This window comes from Palaemon carinicauda, chromosome 24 (genome assembly GCF_036898095.1).
Source record: "Palaemon carinicauda isolate YSFRI2023 chromosome 24, ASM3689809v2, whole genome shotgun sequence".
In the NCBI taxonomy this organism is placed as follows: Eukaryota; Metazoa; Arthropoda; class Malacostraca; order Decapoda; family Palaemonidae; genus Palaemon; species Palaemon carinicauda.
In genome coordinates, this window is record NC_090748.1 from 101,121,042 (window position 1) to 101,140,534 (window position 19,493).

Genomic DNA, 19,493 nt, shown 5'->3' on the forward strand with positions numbered 1-19,493 from the left:
CTATAAAATATTCTATCAAAATTAAGGAAGGATTATTTGATTTTGTTATCGATTAATAAGACTCTCTCTCTCTCTCTCTCTCTCTCTCTCTCTCTCTCTCTCTCTCTCTCTCTCTCTCTCTCTCTCTCTCTCTCTCTCTCTCTCAATCTGAATTATTTCGATTACCATACGACTAAATCAATTTAAGATTAACTATAGAACGATCTAAATATGTAGCCACTTCGTTGCTTTGGGCAAAAACTACTGGTAGGGTAATTATACCTAATAAGGTACCTTTATTTTTCTTCAGCCAATCAAGAGCCGCCATTACAGTCTTTGGTAGAACTGAAAGACTATGGCTTTTCTAATTGGCTGTTAGCCAAAGGACAAAAATTAAATTCTAACATCAATATTTCGTGTTTCAGTTTGGCTTCGTGTTTCAGTGAGTGTGCATCTCTTACCAAACCAAACTTCGGTTGTTGTTGAAGTCCATGAGAAGGTAAGAATTGGTGTTCTTTGAACTTTTATTTCAGTGAGTTTATACTCATAATTTATCGGTACTAACTTGTAAGTTTCATCTACGGCGGTCTTTTAGCAATTTGTGTTCAGTTTGGCTCATGCTCCTATGGAAATAAATAAAAATAAGTTCTTGTAAATACCACTGCAACGCAGGTAGATTTGAAAGTATAACCAATGTGCAAGTGAGGGACTATTGTCTTAAAAGCCACTATGATTATTACAGCTAGGTTATGAAAAATAAGCTGGATCGGGGTGGCTCCTGCCCGTGTCCCTGCAATGACCATTGCCAAAATTTTCTGACTTTTATTCTTCGGTAAATATATGGTATTTGTGGTATTGTATAGTTTGCATCTGGGCTATCTTACAAGAATTTAAAGTTTCTTTTAAAGGTTTCCTGAATTTCTATATTAAGGGAAATTATAACGACAATCCTTTAAACCTCCCCACTATATTCTCGGCGCCATATCGCCCTATTTGCTGCCATCTTGGAGGCTTTTGGGAATCTTGGTTAAATATTGACAGTATCCAATTACATGTAATCATTGCATGCTTAATTACTTATCTCTCGGCCAGTGAGGCAGCTATATCGCTTTGAATTTCCTAGACTGCATCTCGAAAGTAAAATAAACCGAAAACTGGAATTTGCTGTAATAAATGTTAGGGTACTGGCTAGCATGTGTTCCTGTATCGCTAATAGGGACTGGGGCATTATAAATTTCAAGTATCCATCGACTAAAATTTGAACGAAAATTTATTTTTCCCAAGTATACAAGCTCCATTTTGTCTTTTATTGTGCATGCGTTGCTTGAATTCGCTTTGGAAGATTAGTTTTTTTTTTTTAAAGTTATTCGCTTGCTTTTTTTTTTTCAACAAATTAAGAGCTTCCAAAAAATTATCAAAGTTCACGGACGTTTTAGCCAATTTTTCCATCCCCTTCAATTCCACTACGACTCCGAAGACCTCCCATGGGAAATCTATATTTCGGAATTGTGACTTTGCATATTTCGGCAATTGTTTAAAACTGTTCAGTATATAGCTATTGATGTGAAAAAAAATCCCTGAAATTGAAGTATGACTGGTGCAGGCCTATGGGTAAATGTTCGAAAAATATTGGTTTATTTTCATGTTATTGAGAATAATCTCAATCGGGCGTCAACATTACACTATTTAACTGCCCTCTATTTTACCCTGTTAGGATAAATGCCGAACGTCGCCAATCAGCAGTCAGATAAGAATTTACCCGGCTGTAAAGTAACATAAGGAGAAAGGGCTTACCACTCCCTTTACCCTGCATTTAGTTGCCAATAGCTTTAGTATGATCCACTAACCAATTAAAATGTTGCCAACTTTAGCCAGACACAGGATACTACATGTAAGAAATGAAGCCTATTTCACTTGAAATGTACTGAAATTTTATCAATATTTGTTTTTATTCGTTTTATAATAGCCTGTGCCTGTTGCCCAGTCAGAGCCACGGGAAGGCAGTTGACAGTCTAACCAACTAATCCACCACCCTACACCATATTTCCCATAACCATAAATATAAGCAAATATACTCAATTGAAAGAAATAATAAAACAATTAAGAAAAGGTAAATATTAAAATTAATGTAAAGGTAAATGTAAAAAGTTTTATCACACAAAAAATTTCAAGAAATTTACAACAATATCCTAATTGCACTTGTCTCGACCAAACAAACAAGATAGAATAGTTTATTTTTAAAGTTACATGAGACTAAAAGTAGAAATACAACAAAAGCAGTTTTACATATAAGCATGTAAGTGTGATGTAAGTGTGAGACTAAGCACCCACAAACCATCCAGGCCCCTCTTTTTTTTTTTTTTTTTTTTTTTTTTTTTTTTTTTTTTTTTATTTTTTTTTTTTTTTTTAATGTGCTGTTGATATATCACTTGGTACATCTGTCACAAATCCAAGTTTCATTTAATGTTTTGGCACTTGTATTACCACACACTGGATGATACCATGTATCACATGCAGTGCATTGCACTAATTTGTCAAAATAAAAATTTGGTCGATTGCATAGACAATCCATTTCAATTTTATGATGCGTGCTTTTCACCTGAATTGGTGATTTTCTGGAAATTTTTGGAAAAGGTTCAAATTTTTTTTTTTTAAATTTTATTAAGTGTGGTCGCATCTGGATTTCATCATAGATCCATGGACTAGTTCCATCCTTTAATAATGATTTTAAATTTTTACAGCCAAATTCTGCAGCATTAGCAATAGCATACACTCCACAGTCATTATTATTGGTCTGCAACACTGGACTGTAACTGTAAATATGGTATTCAGTTTCTACTGATTCAGGAGAACTGTATAGTTGTAAGATTTGGATTTCTGTTGCTGATGTTAATGAATGTTGGATAGCACGCATGCTGTCTATGATGTATGCATTATTGTCATTAGTTTTCACAGAAAGAATCTAGTGGCTGTGGCCATTATACTGAATTTGCATTGATGGTCCATTTTCAACATATTTGAACCCCCCTTCAGGACCTAACTTCTATTGATTGTCTTTATACACAGGGCATTTTGTCTTCCATGCCTGCAATGTGTGGGAATTGTCTTTTCATGATAGTGTGAGCAGCAAATATGTGATTGTCATTCAGCCAACCATCTTTCAATTAAAGTTTTGTCCTGAATTTTTAAATCTGGGTCTCTAATCCACAAACGTGTGGCACGTTTTTCTTTGACAGGTGAATCTGAAATGACAATAGTTTCTAATTTAGATTTTTTTTTAACTTTTATCATCAACTTTAGTTGGTGATATTTTACTTGTTTTATCAGCAAATAAACATCTCTTTACTGAACTTGACAGTTGTTTGCGTTTTCTGTTGGTTATTTTTGGAAGATTTAGATAATCCTTTTCAGCGGACTTAGTTGTTTTATTTTGGGTATCTGAACTAGTTAAATCGGGCAATTTTTCATCTGGTGTTTTTGGTATTGATGAAAATTTCTGTTCCAAAAAGTTGTTACAATTTACTGGATTGGTTTCAGAAGCTATATTTACACCAATAGATGGTTTGAATGAGAGTACTAAGTAGGGCGACGTCCGGCTTTTATCCCAACAGGGTAAAATAGTGGGCAGTTAAATAGTGTAATGTTGACGTCCGGTTGAGATTATTCTCAATAAAATGAAAATAAATAAATATTTTTCGAACATTTATTCAGAAAATAAAGTATCAGTGAAAATTACCAGTGTCAAAAAAGTGGTGTATTATGGTGCCTTTACCGGTGATACAAGTGGTTTTCTATTCTCCCGCACGGCATCCGACGTCCGGATTTTACACTGTGCCGTTAGCAAGCGAACATAAACGATTAGCAGAGACCATTTGAGAGACCTGATATTAATTGTAGATAGTTGATAGTTTATTAGTAACCCTTGCGGATAGTGTACGTATCTCATCTATGTACTGCTTGCAAGAAGAGAGGAACAGTGAGATGTTTGTTTGCGAGTAAAGCAATCCATGATTGCAAGAAAAAAAAAACACGCGCACACGCACAAAGGCCCAAGTTATATTTTAAACATCTTGGTTTTTTGTTCAATATTGGAATATGCAATGTCAATAGATAATAAGTTAGTAATGAAAGGTTAAGGTGGAAATTTTTTATATATAGCAGTCACTATTCGAACTGAGGCTGGAGCACGAAGCTATAACTTGCAATAAATTAGTAGAAAACTATATAGAATAAAGATTATAATGTCTATATAAGGCTATTTTGGCTATAAAGTCATGTTATTTTGTAAACTTGGCTAGTTTTTTGCCTTAATTGAATTTGTAATGCTAGTACATTATTTGAATGGAGTTATAACATTTACAGGCAGATATATATTATACCTGTTAATTTAGTTTTGTTGGCAAAAGATCTTTACCTATATTGAAAGCAATCATTGTAGTTCGCCTTTCACAAAGGCTATGGGGCTTCAGATGATATTCCAATATATAGAAATCACTTAATTCTGGTTTAGTTATTAGATTCTAGTACTGATAGTTAATTATAAGGCCCTTTCAAGTTGCAAATGGGAGCTAGTAATCCACTAGAATGGACTGTTGATTTAGTTCTTGAAGAGTGTGCTAGGTATTAAGACCCAAGTGATACCTTAGCTTAGGGGATTTTTTTATCCATTATACACTTGAAGTTGAGTGGGCTTAAAACCAAAATATACCTGAAGCAGATAAGGCTATTCTTTGTGCACTATTGTTCTGGGTGTAAACCTCAGTTGCTGAATCCTTTAAAATATAGCTCAAATTAGTACGAAGTGGCCGGGTGGTAGGGTCCCTGGCTGGTGGTCGCCAGACTGGGGTTAGTCCCGCTCAAACTCGTTAGTTTGGTCGCTGCAGCCTCACCATCCTTGAGCTAAGGATGGGGGGTTTTGGTCTCTGCCGAGTCATTAGCAGCCATTGCCTGGCCACCCTCGGTCCTAGCTTGGGTGGAGAGTTGTCTTGGGCGATGACTATATGTAATATGGTCACTCTAGGGCATTGTCCTGCTTGATAGGGCAATGACTGTCCCTTGCCTCTGCCATTCATGAGCGGCCTTTAAGCCTTTAAACCTTTAAGTGAAGTAAGTAGGCACTAGATATTCTCCACCCAAATGGTTTCATTGGCAATTAACTGTTAGCAGTCTGGATTAACGAAATAAAAATGGTAAACTTTATACACATTAGTAAGGATGACACATAAAGACAATACAAATTAGTTTGAAATATTAGCTTTTTTCTCCAATGAAGAAATTGAGGCTTTTCTAAAATCCTTACTCCAGTTATAGAAGTTATTTCAGACTAGGGCGTTTCAATGGCTATTTCATTGGTTCCGTACTCAAATACCAGTTTTTAGAAAGTAGAATGGAATTTACCATGGATAAATTAGGATTTGATTTAATAAGCTTTTGAACCAGTAGGGATAAAGGATTTGTGAAATGTTTGTAGTAAAACTAAAATTATTTGAAAGGATTACAAAGGCTATTGTTTTAGTGACGTTATGATCTAAGGATTTGTGGCAGAGATAAAAGATTAGAATTTTAAGAGGTAACTTTAATATTGAAGGTGTCGAGGCAGTTACTCTAGCATCAGAGAATATTTACTATATATGGTTTATAATTCTGTACGTATTGTTTTTGTTATAATTCTTGTTAATCTAGTTTTTAAGTATGCTGTCTCTTTTTTATTTCTATTAATTCTTATGCTGTCTGGAGACATTGAGCGAAATCCGGGACCAGTACGTCCTAGATTTCGTCAATTTCGTCTTCTGTATTGCAATATTCGTGGTCTTCATGCAAATATCCAAGACCTTACAGTTGCGTCCAGACAGTATGATATTCTTTTGTGCTCAGAAACTTTGGTTTCTAATATGAGGCACTCATCTGAGCTCCTTATAACGGGTTTTAAGAAGCCAATAATGTTGAAACGTGATGCCATCCCTAGGGCCAGGGGAATGGCGGTGTATATTAGGACCGAGTACCCTGCTTCTCATAAGTCCTGCTATGAATGTGGATGTCATGAAGATTCAGGTAATAAAAGTTTGTGGCAGGCATAACAACTTTTATTTGTGTTCGATATACCGGAATCCAGACTTAGATGATTCTATCTTCGATTGTCTTCTTACCATTATGGCTAAGATACAAGATGATAGAAAGGCTTCTTTTGTCTTTGTTGGTGATTTTAATGCTCACCATAGGGAGTGGTTAAGTTCTCTCTCTCCTACCGATCGCCATGGCTTAAGAGCTTTAGACTTTGCCTCTGAATCAGGCTGTGAGCAAATCATAAATGAAGCTACTCACAGGTCTGGTAATTGCTTGGACCTCGTATACACCGACTCCCCTGGCGTTATAACTAGTAAGGTTGGTTCTCCAGTCGGGACATCTGATCATGCCTTGATTTCATTATTAGTGAAGACTGATCAGCCTGTCCCTGATATATCATATTCTAAAATTTATATGAAATCCCAAGCAGACTGGAATGGGATTTTACATGATCTTTTGTGCTTAAATTGGTCACAATTATATAATAGTGTAGATCCTGTTGTCCCTTTGAATGAGAATCTAGTCAACATAATTGATAGGCGTATCCCTTCTCGTGTGCTAAGGTACCGAGTGAAGGACAAACCGTGGTTCAATGATGATTGTAGACGTGCTTATTTGGAGAAACAGGAGGCCTATCATCTTTGGAAGGGGAACAGATCAGATTCGACCTGGAACAACTATACTCAGCTTCGAGCTTTTGCTCAGAGAGTTTATGCCTCAACTGAAAAGGAGTACAATTTAACCATAAAAGAAACACTTTCTGGTACAACTCAGGAACATAAATGGTGGTCTACCCTTAAATCTGCACTCTTTGGTGTAGATGCAACAGTTCCTCCTTTACTTAAACCAGATGGCTCAGTCACTCACTGTCCAAAGGAAAAGGCAACCCTTTTGGCTGATGTTTTTGACAGTAAACAGAGTAATGAAAAACTTGAACTTCATTCCTGTTTTCCTGAGGCTAAACTAACTAGTTTAGCTTTTCGATCTCGTGAGATTAAAGCTCTGTTGATGGACCTTGATGCTTATGGAGGTGTAGACCCAAATGGTATTTTTCCTTTGTTTTTTATAAAGACAGCAGATTTCTTAGATCCAAAGTTATCTGTTATTTTGCGCAAGTTAGCAAGAAGAGGAGCTTTTAGCACAAGTTGGAGAATTGGTAATGTTACTCCTCTATGTAAATGTGTTTGTGGTAGCTCAAGTCCCACTGATTACCGCCCAATTTCCATAACTCCCATATTATCTAAAGTTTTTGAACGTCTTCTGGCAAAACGTCTTAATAGGTTTGCTGAAGGTAATCATCAACTCCCTAGTTTGCAATTTGGTTTTCGTAAAGGCCTTGGAGCATGTGATGCCCTTCTTACAATCTCCAATGCTGTACAGAAATCCCTTGATTGTGGTCGGGAAGTTCGTATGATTGGCCTTGATTTTAGTGCTGCCTTTGACCGTGTTAATCATGAGGCCCTTGTTTTCAAACTGAAACAGTTGGGAGTGGGTGGGTTGTTTGTTAGCATTATTATTGATTTTTTAAGTAATAGATCTCAAAGAGTTGTTGTTGATGGGCACCATAGTGATTATAGGAATGTGATATCCGGTGTTCCACAGGGTAGTGTTCTTGGCCCATTACTTTTCATACTATATACACATGACATGTGGTTTGGCCTAGAAAACAAGCTTGTTGCATATGCAGATGATGCTACTCTTTTTGCATCAATTCAATACCCTGAATGTAGATCTAGGGTTGGTGAATCCCTTAATAGAGATTTAGCTAGAATTAGTGCATGGTGCAAATTATGGGGTATGAAGTTGAATCCTAACAAAACTCAAAGTATGATTGTAAGTAGGTCAAGGACGGTGATTCCTCAACATCCGGATCTCAGTATTGATAATGTTTAAATATGTATGACTCTTTCAAAATTTTAGGTGTGATTCTCGACAGTAAATTTACTTTTGAGAAACATATAAGGTCTGTGTCTTCTTCAATTTCACAAAAAAATAGGCTTATTGAGAAAGTCTTTCAAGATTTTCGGTGATCAATCTATTCTGAAGAAGTGTTTTAATTCTTTCATTCTACCTTGTTTTGAGTAATGTTCTCCTGTCTGGTGTTCAGCTGCTGATTCTCATCTTAATTTGTTGGACAGAAACTTACGGTCTATTAAATTTCTTATTCCTGATTTAGATATTAATCTCTGGCACCGTCGTTCAATTAGTTCATTATGTATGTTGCATAAGATTTTTCACAACTCTGACCATCCTTTACATTCAGATCTCCCTGGACAATTCTATCCTGTTCGTAATACTAGGCAGGCAGTTAATTCTAATAGCCAGGCCTTCTCCATCACGAGGCTCAATACTACGCAGTACTCTAGAAGTTTTATTCCAGCTGTTACCAAGTTGTGGAATGATCTTCCTAATCGGGTGGTTGAATCAGTAGAACTTCAAAAGTTCAAAGTTGGAGCAAATGCTTTTTTGTTGACCAGGCGGACATGAGTCTTTTTATAATTTATTTATGACATATTTGTTTTTGATGCTGTTAATAGTTTATATATGACATGTCTGTTTTAATGTTGTTACTGTTTTTAGAATGATTTATTGTTAATTTGTTCTCTTCATTTATTTATTTCCTTATTTCCTTTCCTCACTGGGCTATTTTTCCCTGTTGGAGCCCCTGGGCTTATAGCATCTTGCTTTTCCAACTAGGGTTGTAGCTTGGATAGTAATAATAATAATAATAATAATAATAATAATAATAATAATAATAATAATTAAAGAGACAGTTAGCTGGTAGATCAATATTCAATGGATCAGCTGCTAATTGAGAATAAAACTTAAGTAACCCTACCGCATTTCTAAAATTACTTCATTAATTTAATACAAATATTTTCTTTGCAGGTATGGCTTGGACTCCTTATGCAGCACATATAAATTGTCATCCAAGGAGGATTCTCAAGAAACCTGCTAGGTGATAAACAGGAGAAATTCAAAAGGTAAAGGCCTAAGAATGAAAAATTTTCATGAAAAGGATATCTAGGAAAGTTCAAAGCATATAAAACCTAGTATCAAAAGCTTGTAAACTCGAAAGCTTTAGGAATCTGATTTATATCTTGTTCTTATGCATATACAAATTTTGTTTAAAAGAGGGGTAAGTGTTCATGGCACTGGAATGTTCATTGATTTTATCAAGGTAGTTGGTTAATGACAGGCGGTATGAGAAGGAATCTCCCCCCCTCCACACACAATATTTCACAGAAAGCAACCTTTATGGCTTCGGCAGGCACAGAAGTGCCACAGATGTGCAGCCGGGTTCATCTCTCGACTGTCGACTTTCCTTAGGTTATTGAAAAGTGTTGGTTTTAGATTTTTTTAGTTCTTTTGCCTATAAGCAGAAGCACCGAAAGTTAAGCACATGCTAGTGCATCTTTTTCCTAAGATAAATCCTTTTAAACCCTATGTTCTGTGTACCATCGTGAAGGAATGACTGCAAGCAGGCCCCCCTCTTCCTTTGAAGTGTTCTCCATTTTCCGACCAGGAAGACTATGAACTGGGCATAACTATTCTTATTTGGTGGTACTTTATTTGCGTCTTGAAGGAGGTACTCGTGGAGTGAGTTCACCTTACTTGTCAGGTTCGTTCGTTCGTTCAGATTGCTCGGCATTTACAGCCGAGCGGGGCTCGATTGTGAAGTTGTGTGGACAAATTTGGTTGGTGGGGATAGTGTTCCCTGGATGGTGACAGTATTGCATTTTAAGTGTTCTCAGTGCTCCTCTTGTAACAATCCCGAGTTTAGTAGTATTTGTTGCTGAGGAGGAAGTTCTTCGTTTCCTCAAAGGGAACATAATTCTGTCTCCCAGATCCGGACTCGTTGGACATGTTTCTTGAGACAAATTACTAAGAGGATTGCCTCATAGGGGAAGGCCATTTGCTCTTAGTTGCCTGGAACTTACAGCAATTGCGCTTCTTTTTTAGGAGAGTTCGCACTTATCTGCCAACTGTTACTTGGGCCAGTCAAGCGAGCATGAGTGTTACTATTAACACTATTGCACCAGGAGCAAGCAACCAGTCATACTTTTGTGATAAAAAGGATTGTTACCTACCCTGGTGTGTGCACTGTGCTGTGTGGAACTCAACCTCCAGTCAGTACCTTTGGGCTCAGTTAGCAATCATGAGCCTGTTGTTGCAGCCACCAACCTTCGGGGTTAGTGACCAAGAGCCTGAGGCCGTTGTGACTGCTACTGCTGTTTTATCTGTTGTTTGAATTGTCGTAACAGGTCTATTCTCTGGTAATATATGGTAGATAAAACTGGAATAATTTAGAATATGACTAAAGTTTACACTATTACTCGAACCATTTACAGTGTACCCATCAGAGATCACCCGTAGACTGGTTTTTCGGGTCTGTTAGCAATCGTGAGCTTGGGGTGACAGATGCTGTTGTTAATCTTGAAGCCATTAATATTTTCATGGAACAGTCTGGGTTGGCAAGCAAGGCGAGACTGATGCAAAAGGGACTTTATTATTTTTTTTTTTTCACTACAGGTGATTGAGGGCAAGTATATGCAGTTGTGAAGCTCTCCTCCCTATCCTATTCTTATTTGTCATGAAGTTCAAACAAGTCTTAAAAAGTCTTTTCAAGAGTACATTCATGATACCACAGCTCTGTTGGTTGGGTGGACAGCTCTCGGCTGGCCCATGGCCCTGTGTTGCAGCTTGATAATGGCATACTGGGTAGTCTAGCTTGACTACCATGGTAACCTGGCTGGCCTGAGGTGCACGTCCCAGTGGGCTCCAGGCTTCCCTAATAACCAGGTTGGTCAGAGATGCACGGCTCTGTGCAGAAACCTGTGTGGCTGGATTAACTTGCCCAGTAGTAGTTGGCTGGAGATGCATGGCCCCATGCTGAGGCCGGATGGCCAGCCTGACCACACAGACCACCCCAATAGCCATGCTGGCCTAAGTTTTATGGCCTTGTGCCTTTGACCAGGTGGCTAGTTTGACTACCATGATAGTCAAGCTGCTTGGAGATGTATAGCCCTTTGTAGGGTTGTATACTGTTAAAATTGGCCGAGAGAGGTGGCTGGCAAATTTCATTTTTTTAGGTCGACAGGGGAGTGCTGCTTCTTTCTTTGCTGGTACTTTGAAATTCTGAGCTGAGAAAATAAAAAATGTCAGATGTAGCTCATGTCTTGCACCCTAGTTAGTGCCATAAATGCTCATGGACACGGAACCATAGATTACAATCGACAAAGGGTACGTGGTACCTTTTATTTCTTAGTATTTAAGTATACTTTAATCCCCAGTGCAGCACTATTCAAGGGTTCGGGTCTTATGAGGGTCACCATAGCTATGTTGACATGGGTCAGGAAGGTTCTGGCTTTCATCAAATCCTTGCATTTACAACCAGCATTTTCCTCTAGAAGGGTTTGGGTTATGCTCAACACATTCCTTCTACTTCCAGGATCAGTCCAAAATAGGTGTTTGGAGCAATCGTGGTCGGGTGAAAGAGGTATGCTTCCTCCTTCCATCAAAATCTTTAATATACTTAACTTCCAGGTTTCATCTCTGGATATGCAATAGCAATAGAATCATCCATGATTTTTCTAGTTTTTTTCATGAACTGTTCACAAACTCTTGAGTTCTCCCGTTGGTTCTTCAGGAGTCATTGCAGGGACGGAGCAAGAGTCCATGCTCCTCTTCGGTGAACTTGTACTTGTTAAGCAGTTCACTTGGAACTTTTGCTCCATACTCTTCCTCAAAAGGGAAAGACTTTATACTTTGGCGACTGAATTATTGTGCATAGAGGCAGCGATCATTCCAAAAGCACCTTTTTCCATTCCTCTTATGTCAAAGTATCACCTGTTGATGCTTTGGATGCTTGGAATGACTTGACTTTCCATGGTGAGATATTACTACTATTATTAGTTCTATAGTTAATTAATACATGAGAATATAGTTTAACTGGGATTTTCCTCTACTTGTGTTAACAAACTTAGCGGTAGCACACTTGCTCGTAATCGCCATGAACTTCTCATGATAGCTAGGAAGAACTGTTGGCAATGGGAGAAGTGTTTGATCTGTTCTTCCTCTACAAACCACTCCTTCCCCACCCCCTCACGGTTTGGTCAGGTAGATTTGTACTCACATTATTAAACGTAATCATGGTTCAAGTTTGATGTGGTTTTGGGTTCCGACTGATTAAGATTTCTGCGCACTATTTCTTTAGACACGGATTTTCATTTAATTTTATTTTTCTGTTGATTGTTTTGGCTTTTAATAGTAAGAATTGGCCTACAAGTTAGTTTTCAAACTTGATTAAGGTTCTGTCAAAGGTTTATATTTTATTACCAATTGGGGTGTGGTCTGTCGACCGATTGCAGGGTTTGGTTTGCTGATTATTGCTAGTCAATAAAGATAATACTGGTTAATCAACGGTAAATTTAAGCTGCAATTTGAGATCGCAGCGATATTCAACGATACAGTCTTTACTATTTTGATAACTTTTTGATAACTTGACCTGTTCATTAAATAATAAGTAAATTATCTAAGGTATCAAATGCCTTGATCGTAATCTTTACCCGTCTCAGTAGCTTTTTTCATTGAGAAATGAGTTCATAGCCACATGGTTTTGTGGCTGTGAATATGCTGTTTGATTTATTTATTTGTATATAAGACAATATCTTGTTTGGTTTGTTATAAAAGGTAAACTAAATTGTTTAAAATATATTTAATTAGAATTTATTTTAAAAAGTTTTCCTTTATTTTATTTTAGATTTGGTAATTATTTTTAGATTAGATCGCTTGAAGTACATTCCGTGGACCTTAGATAATCGTAGGAAAGTTTAGTAAATAAGATAGTGTATTTCTAAGACCAGAACGAGATGGGAAACTATTTTGTCATAGAATAGACTTTTTAATGAAATGGGGATAAGAGAACTAATCAATATCCTTAATATGATTATTAATCAATGCAGGCTACATTAACGAATTAATGAAATTGATAGTAAATGAATTGAGGCTAATGCAGGCTAAATTAGTAAGAGTTAAGGAAAGTAGGTTGACACATCGTTAGCATTAGTTTATTACCTGGTGAGGCTAAGTAGAAAATGCTTGGTTCAAGAACAAAGGACCACCACAGTAAGATTTGATAAATGTAAGGTTAAAAATAGTTTTAAAATGGTTTACAGCGAGCATTAATGTTAAGACAAAATCTAATTCGATAAAACTCGCTAGTATTCATAATTGCATTTATGTCTAAACTTGAGCTACGATTCATAATTCCATTTATTGGATATCAAAACTTAAGCTAGGATCCATAATTGCATTATATGATGTCAAAACTTGTGCTAGGATTCATAATGGCATTATAGGATGTCAAAACTTGTGCTAGGATTCATAATTGCATTATAGGATGTCAAACCTTAAGCTAGGACCCATAATTGCATTTATAGGATGTCAAAACACAAGCTAGGATCCATAATTGCATTATAGGATGTCAAAACACAAGCTAGGATTCATAATTGCATTATAGGATGTCAAAACTTGTGCTAGGATTCATAATTGCATTATAGGATGTCAAAACTTGTGCTAGGATTCATAATTGCATTAAAGATTGTCAAAACTTGTGCTAGGATTCATAATTGCATTATAGGATGTCAAAACTTGTGCTACGATTCATAATTGCATTATAGGATGTCAAAACACAAGCTAGGATTCATAATTGCATTATAGGATGTCAAAACTTGTGCTAGGATTCATAATTGCATTATAGGATGTCAAAACTTGTGCTAGGATTCATAATTGCATTAAAGATTGTCAAAACTTGTGCTAGGATTCATAATTGCATTATAGGATGTCAAAACTTGTGCTAGGATTCATAATTGCATTATAGGATGTCAAACCTTAAGCTAGGACCCATTATTGCATTTATAGGATGTCAAAACACAAGCTAGGATCCATAATTGCATATAGGATGTCAAAACACAAGCTAGGATTCATAATTGCATTATAGGATGTCAAAACTTGTGCTAGTATTCATAATTGCATTATAGGATGTCAAAACTTGTGCTAGGATTCATAATTGCATTATAGGATGTCAAAACTTGTGCTAGGATTCATAATTGCATTATAGGGTGTCAAAACACAAGCTCGGATCCATAATTGCATTATAGGATGTCAAAATTTGTGCTAGGATTCATAATTACATTAAAGGATGTCAAAACACAAGCTAGGATCCATAATTGCATTTATAGGATGTCAACACTTGTGCTAGGATTCATAATTGCATTATAGGATGTCAAAACTTGTGCTAGGATTCATAATTGCATTATAGGATGTCAAAACACAAGCTAGGATCCATAATTGCATTTATAGGATGTCAACACTTGTGCTAGGATTCATAATTGCATTATAGGATGTCAAAACTTGTGCTAGGATTCATAATTGCATTATAGGATGTCAAAACACAAGCTAGGATCCATAATTGCATTTATAGGATGTCAACACTTGTGCTAGGATTCGTAATTGCATTATAGGATATCAAAACTTAAGCTAGGATTCATAATTGCATTATAGGGTGTCAAAACACAAGCTAGGATCCATAATTGCATTTATAGGATGTCAACACTTGTGCTAGGATTCATAATTGCATTATAGGATATCAAAACTTAAGCTAGGATTCATAATTGCATTATAGGATGTCAAAACACAAGCTAGGATCCATAATTGCATTTATAGGATGTCAACACTTGTGCTAGGATTCATAATTGCATTATAGGATATCAAAACTTAAGCTAGGATTCATAATTGCATTATAGGATGTCAAAACACAAGCTAGGATCCATAATTGCATTTATAGGATGTCAACACTTGTGCTAGGATTCGTAATTGCATTATAGGATGTCAAAACTTGTGCTAGGATTCATAATTGCATTATAGGATGTCAAAACACAAGCTAGGATCCATAATTGCATTTATAGGATGTCAACACTTGTGCTAGGATTCATAATTGCATTATAGGATATCAAAACTTAAGCTAGGATTCATAATTGCATTATAGGGTGTCAAAACACAAGCTAGGATACATAATTGCATTTATAGGATGTCAAAACTTGTGCTAGGATTCATAATTGCATTATAGGATGTCAAAACTTGTGCTAGGATCCATAATTGCATTATAGGATGTCAAAACTTAAGCTAGGATTCATAATTGCATTTAAAGGATGTCAAAACTTGTGCTAGGATTCATGATTGCATTATAGGATGTCAAAACTTAAGCTAGGATTCATAATTGCATTATAGGATGTCAAAACTTGTCCTAGGATTCATAATTGCATTATAGGATGTCAAAACTTAAGCTAGGATTCATAATTGCATTATAGGATGTCAAAACTTGTGCTAGGATTCATAATTGCATTATAGGATGTCAAAAGACAAGCTAGGATCCATAATTGCATTATAGGATGTCAAAACTTGTGCTAGGATTCATAATGGCATTATAGGATGTCAAAACTTAAGCTAGGATTCATAATTACATTATAGGATGTCAAAACTTGTGCTAGGATTCATAATTGCATTATAGGATGTCAAAACTTGTCCTAGGATTCATAATTGCATTATAGGATGTCAAAACTTAAGCTAGGATTCATAATTGCATTATAGGAGGTCAAAACTTGTGCTATGATTCATAATTGCATTATAGGATGTCAAAACTTGTGCTAGGATCCATAATTGCATTATAGGATGTCAAAACTTAAGCTAGGATTCATAATTGCATTTAAAGGATGTCAAAACTTGTGCTAGGATTCATAATTGCATTATAGTAGTCAAAAGTTGTGCTAGGATTCATAATTGCATTATAGGATGTCAAAACTTAAGCTAGGATTCATAATTACATTATAGGATGTCAAAACTTAAGCTAGGATTCATAATTGCATTATAGGATGTCAAAACTTGTCCTAGGATTCATAATTGCATTATAGGATGTCAAAACTTGTGCTAGGATCCATAATTGCATTATAGGATGTCAAAACTTAAGCTAGGATTCATAATTGCATTTAAAGGATGTCAAAACGTGTGCTAGGATTCATAATTGCATTATAGTAGTCAAAAGTTGTGCTAGGATTCATAATTGCATTATAGGATATCAAAACTTGTCCTAGGATTCATAATTGCATTATAGGATGTCAAAACTTGTGCTAGGATTCATAATTGCATTATAGGATGTCAAAACTTGTGCTAGGATTCATAATTGCATTATAGGATGTCAAAACTTAAGCTAGGATTCATAATTGTATTATAGGATGTCAAAACTTAAGCTAGGATTCATAATTGTATTATAGGATGTCAAAACTTGTGCTAGGATTCATAATTGCATTGTAGGATGTCCAAACTTAAGCTAGGATTCATAATTGCATTATAGGATGTTAAAACTTCAAGCTAGGATTCATAATTGCAATATTGGATGTCAAAACTTAAGCTAGGATTCATAATTGTAGTTATAGGATGTCAAAACTTGTGCTAGGATTCATAATTGCATTATAGAAGGCTAGGATAATAGGAAGTTGGTTTTTACTACAGCCATGTGTACCACATGATAATTTCTCCAGAATTTAAAATATTTTGTATGTATAGCTATAGTTTAATATAATTTCCTGTTCAATGAATAAAATACTTTTTATTTTCACAGGGTTAGATAATCACCTGGAACTTATATTCTACCCGAGAAATCCTTTGGGCCATATTGAATGAGCGGTCAAGAGCCCTTGAAGCTAGAAATCCTGCAGCAGAAATCTTCAGCTTTTTTTTAAACATGCAGGAGTGCATACAGAAAAATTAATCTATATAAATTTATTAATTGAAATATTCTTGGATATTCATTGAGAGCTGGTAATCTTATAAGGTTTGGGAGGTTTTAACTCCTGTTTCCTCATAGTGAAATTCACTTAGTTGTCCATTGGCAGTTTAGATTCTCTATACGTAAGTTGCCTTCCCAGGCTCCTCAAGCATATTTAGAACTCCAATCCCTCTATAGTGCTTCATTGCTATCAGTATTATGGATTTTTTAACGGAAACTGTTTTCCAGCTTTAAAGAATTCTTGGTAACACTTATTCAAACTTTATTTTTTGTAAAATTAAATTAAACTTAAACTTTTAACTTTAAAAAATCCTTAGATTCTGTATTTTTAGGTTAGCAAAGTTACAGTACAAAGCAAGATATTTCCGTAAGTAAAGTAACCTAGTCTAAATTCCTTAATTTCCACTCGGGGCGTCTTAATTTAATTTTTTAAATTACTTAAAGATTACCTAAAATTTAAACTGATAACAGTAATTTGACACTATTAATATAAGCCTTATAGATTGCCAGTTATAACTTTTATTGGATTTAAATTAACTTGCATAGAAATATCGGTTCATAGAATTAATGTTGTTACTAAAGCTGTTTTGAGCATTTTTGTATTGGTTTTACCTACTTTAAACAAGTTACTATTACGTTTGACAGTCAATACATTAACAGTATGCCAATGTGATCAGTGTCTAATTTAACAATGTTTACATTTTGTTGCTATACCATTGCAACTTTCCATTTCCTTTTTCATTGTTGTATGCTGCCTCTTAAAACTATCTTTAATATGAATCAATTTATTAAATATCTTTAACTTGAGATCTTGCGCTTCGAAAGTAGAAACATAGTAGTTCAACAATATTAGTCTTAAAACTTTTTTTTACTATTAAGTGAATTTTGCTTGCAACCATTCCGGGGTAAGTTATTGCTAGCAATCAAATCCTTTCAATCTAGTTTTATTACTTTTGTTTCATGAAAAAACTCTTATTTTGAAGAAAATCATTTTTTACAATCCTTTCTATCTGATTTTATCCCTTTTGTTTCCTGAAAATAATTCCGTATTTAAAAAAAAAAAATTACAATCTTTAAATGACAAAAAGCGTAAATGATGGAACATTCAATCTCTCTCTCTCTCTCTCTCTCTCTCTCTCTCTCTCTCTCTCTCTCTCTCTCTCTCTCTCTCTCTCTCTCTCTCTCTCTCATTGATTTGAAAGTACCAACTGTAATTGTTCTCCATAAACTTTTTCAATAAAATCCATTGACAAAATATTCTTATTAATTCCCCTGTTGGTCTAAGGTTTTTTTCCCAAAGGCGTTAGCGCATTATATATGGTATAATGACTCAATGTAAATATTTCCTTTCTATTAAAAGTAATAAAAGTTGAAGCGTAATGCAGTCACACGTATAAATCTTGTTTGCGGTAACACTATAGCTTGGAGGGACAAGACTGCTTTGCAGATGTCATGATTTTCTATACTGCTTAAAGTGTTCATTGCTAGTGGTGTTTCAAGTCGGGCAATATACAAAGGTTTAGTGTCGCAATTCAAAAATAGGATATTTTAATCATAGGGTCCTTATAAGAAAGATACTAATGGCAGGAAATGACGAAGGAATATATGAAAAATTACCTAGGGAGGTTTAGTTCTTGAACTATTTAAATGTAGGACATTTCAACTATACAAGGGATATTCATATGAAAGGGAAGTTTGTAATGAGTTTGAAATACCCCGTAAACGGAGGTGGGTAGACTAGTGGAGAAGTAAGTATATTTTTCTTAGGTGTATGTGAAGTAGCAGAATAGTTCTCGACACTGAGCTGTATGTAAAATAGCAAAATAGTTTTCCACATGCGGAACTTAATTTAGGAAAACTTTTAAACTTGCTAAGTAATAAATCAAAGGATAAAGTAGGTGGAATATTTTGAAGGAATATCTTAGGAAAAAATCTTTTAGAAATTTTTTCTAGAGCGTTAAAGTATTTTCTTTAGGGAGAATCTAGATTCATGTATCCTCTGGTGTTAAGAATTTTGGTTTTGGCATAAATTACCTCGCCAAGTAATAGATTAAAGAATAAAGTAGGCGAAATATTTTTAAGATATCTTGAAAAAAAAATCTCATTAGGACATTTTTTCTAAGGTGAGCGTTTAGTATTTTCATTTAAAATCTTTATTCATGTATCCTCTGGTTTTAGATAAGAATTATTTCTTTGGTTTCTTGTTATAAGTTACATATATTGGAGATGGAAAGAAAAATTTCTTTTATAGCATATAGCCTTGGATCAGTTTTGTTTAAAATAGGCTTTGTATGTATTTAGTTTTTCAGACCAATTTGTACGACACTTTAATTGCTTGAAATAAAATCTATGGCATCTGCATTAGTAGTTTTGTCATTCTAAAGCTGTATTTGGTTAGAAATTTACCCGAATGTGAAGACTTAAATATCCCGAAGTTGAGAAGTTGCTTCTGTCACTGAAGTCAAAGAAAAATATATCAAGATAGTTTTTTTTTTATAGTTCAGTAAGTTACTGTTGAATTGAAAATATTAATTTTGATTTATCAACTATAATTTTCGTATCATAGCTTTTAAGATTTGGTTCCAATATTTGATAAGGTAAATAT

At 35.2% G+C, this 19,493-nt stretch overlaps 1 long non-coding RNA gene across 1 annotated transcript; it reads left to right on the plus strand.

Annotated features, from left to right (window-relative positions):
- The first annotated feature begins 347 nt into the window (after window positions 1–347).
- Window positions 348–18,143, plus strand: LOC137618243 (uncharacterized). The gene is made up of 3 exons (XR_011039758.1): window positions 348–478; window positions 8,932–9,026; window positions 16,721–18,143. It is a non-coding gene; the product is annotated as an uncharacterized lncRNA (long non-coding RNA).
- The last annotated feature ends 1,350 nt before the right edge of the window (window positions 18,144–19,493 follow it).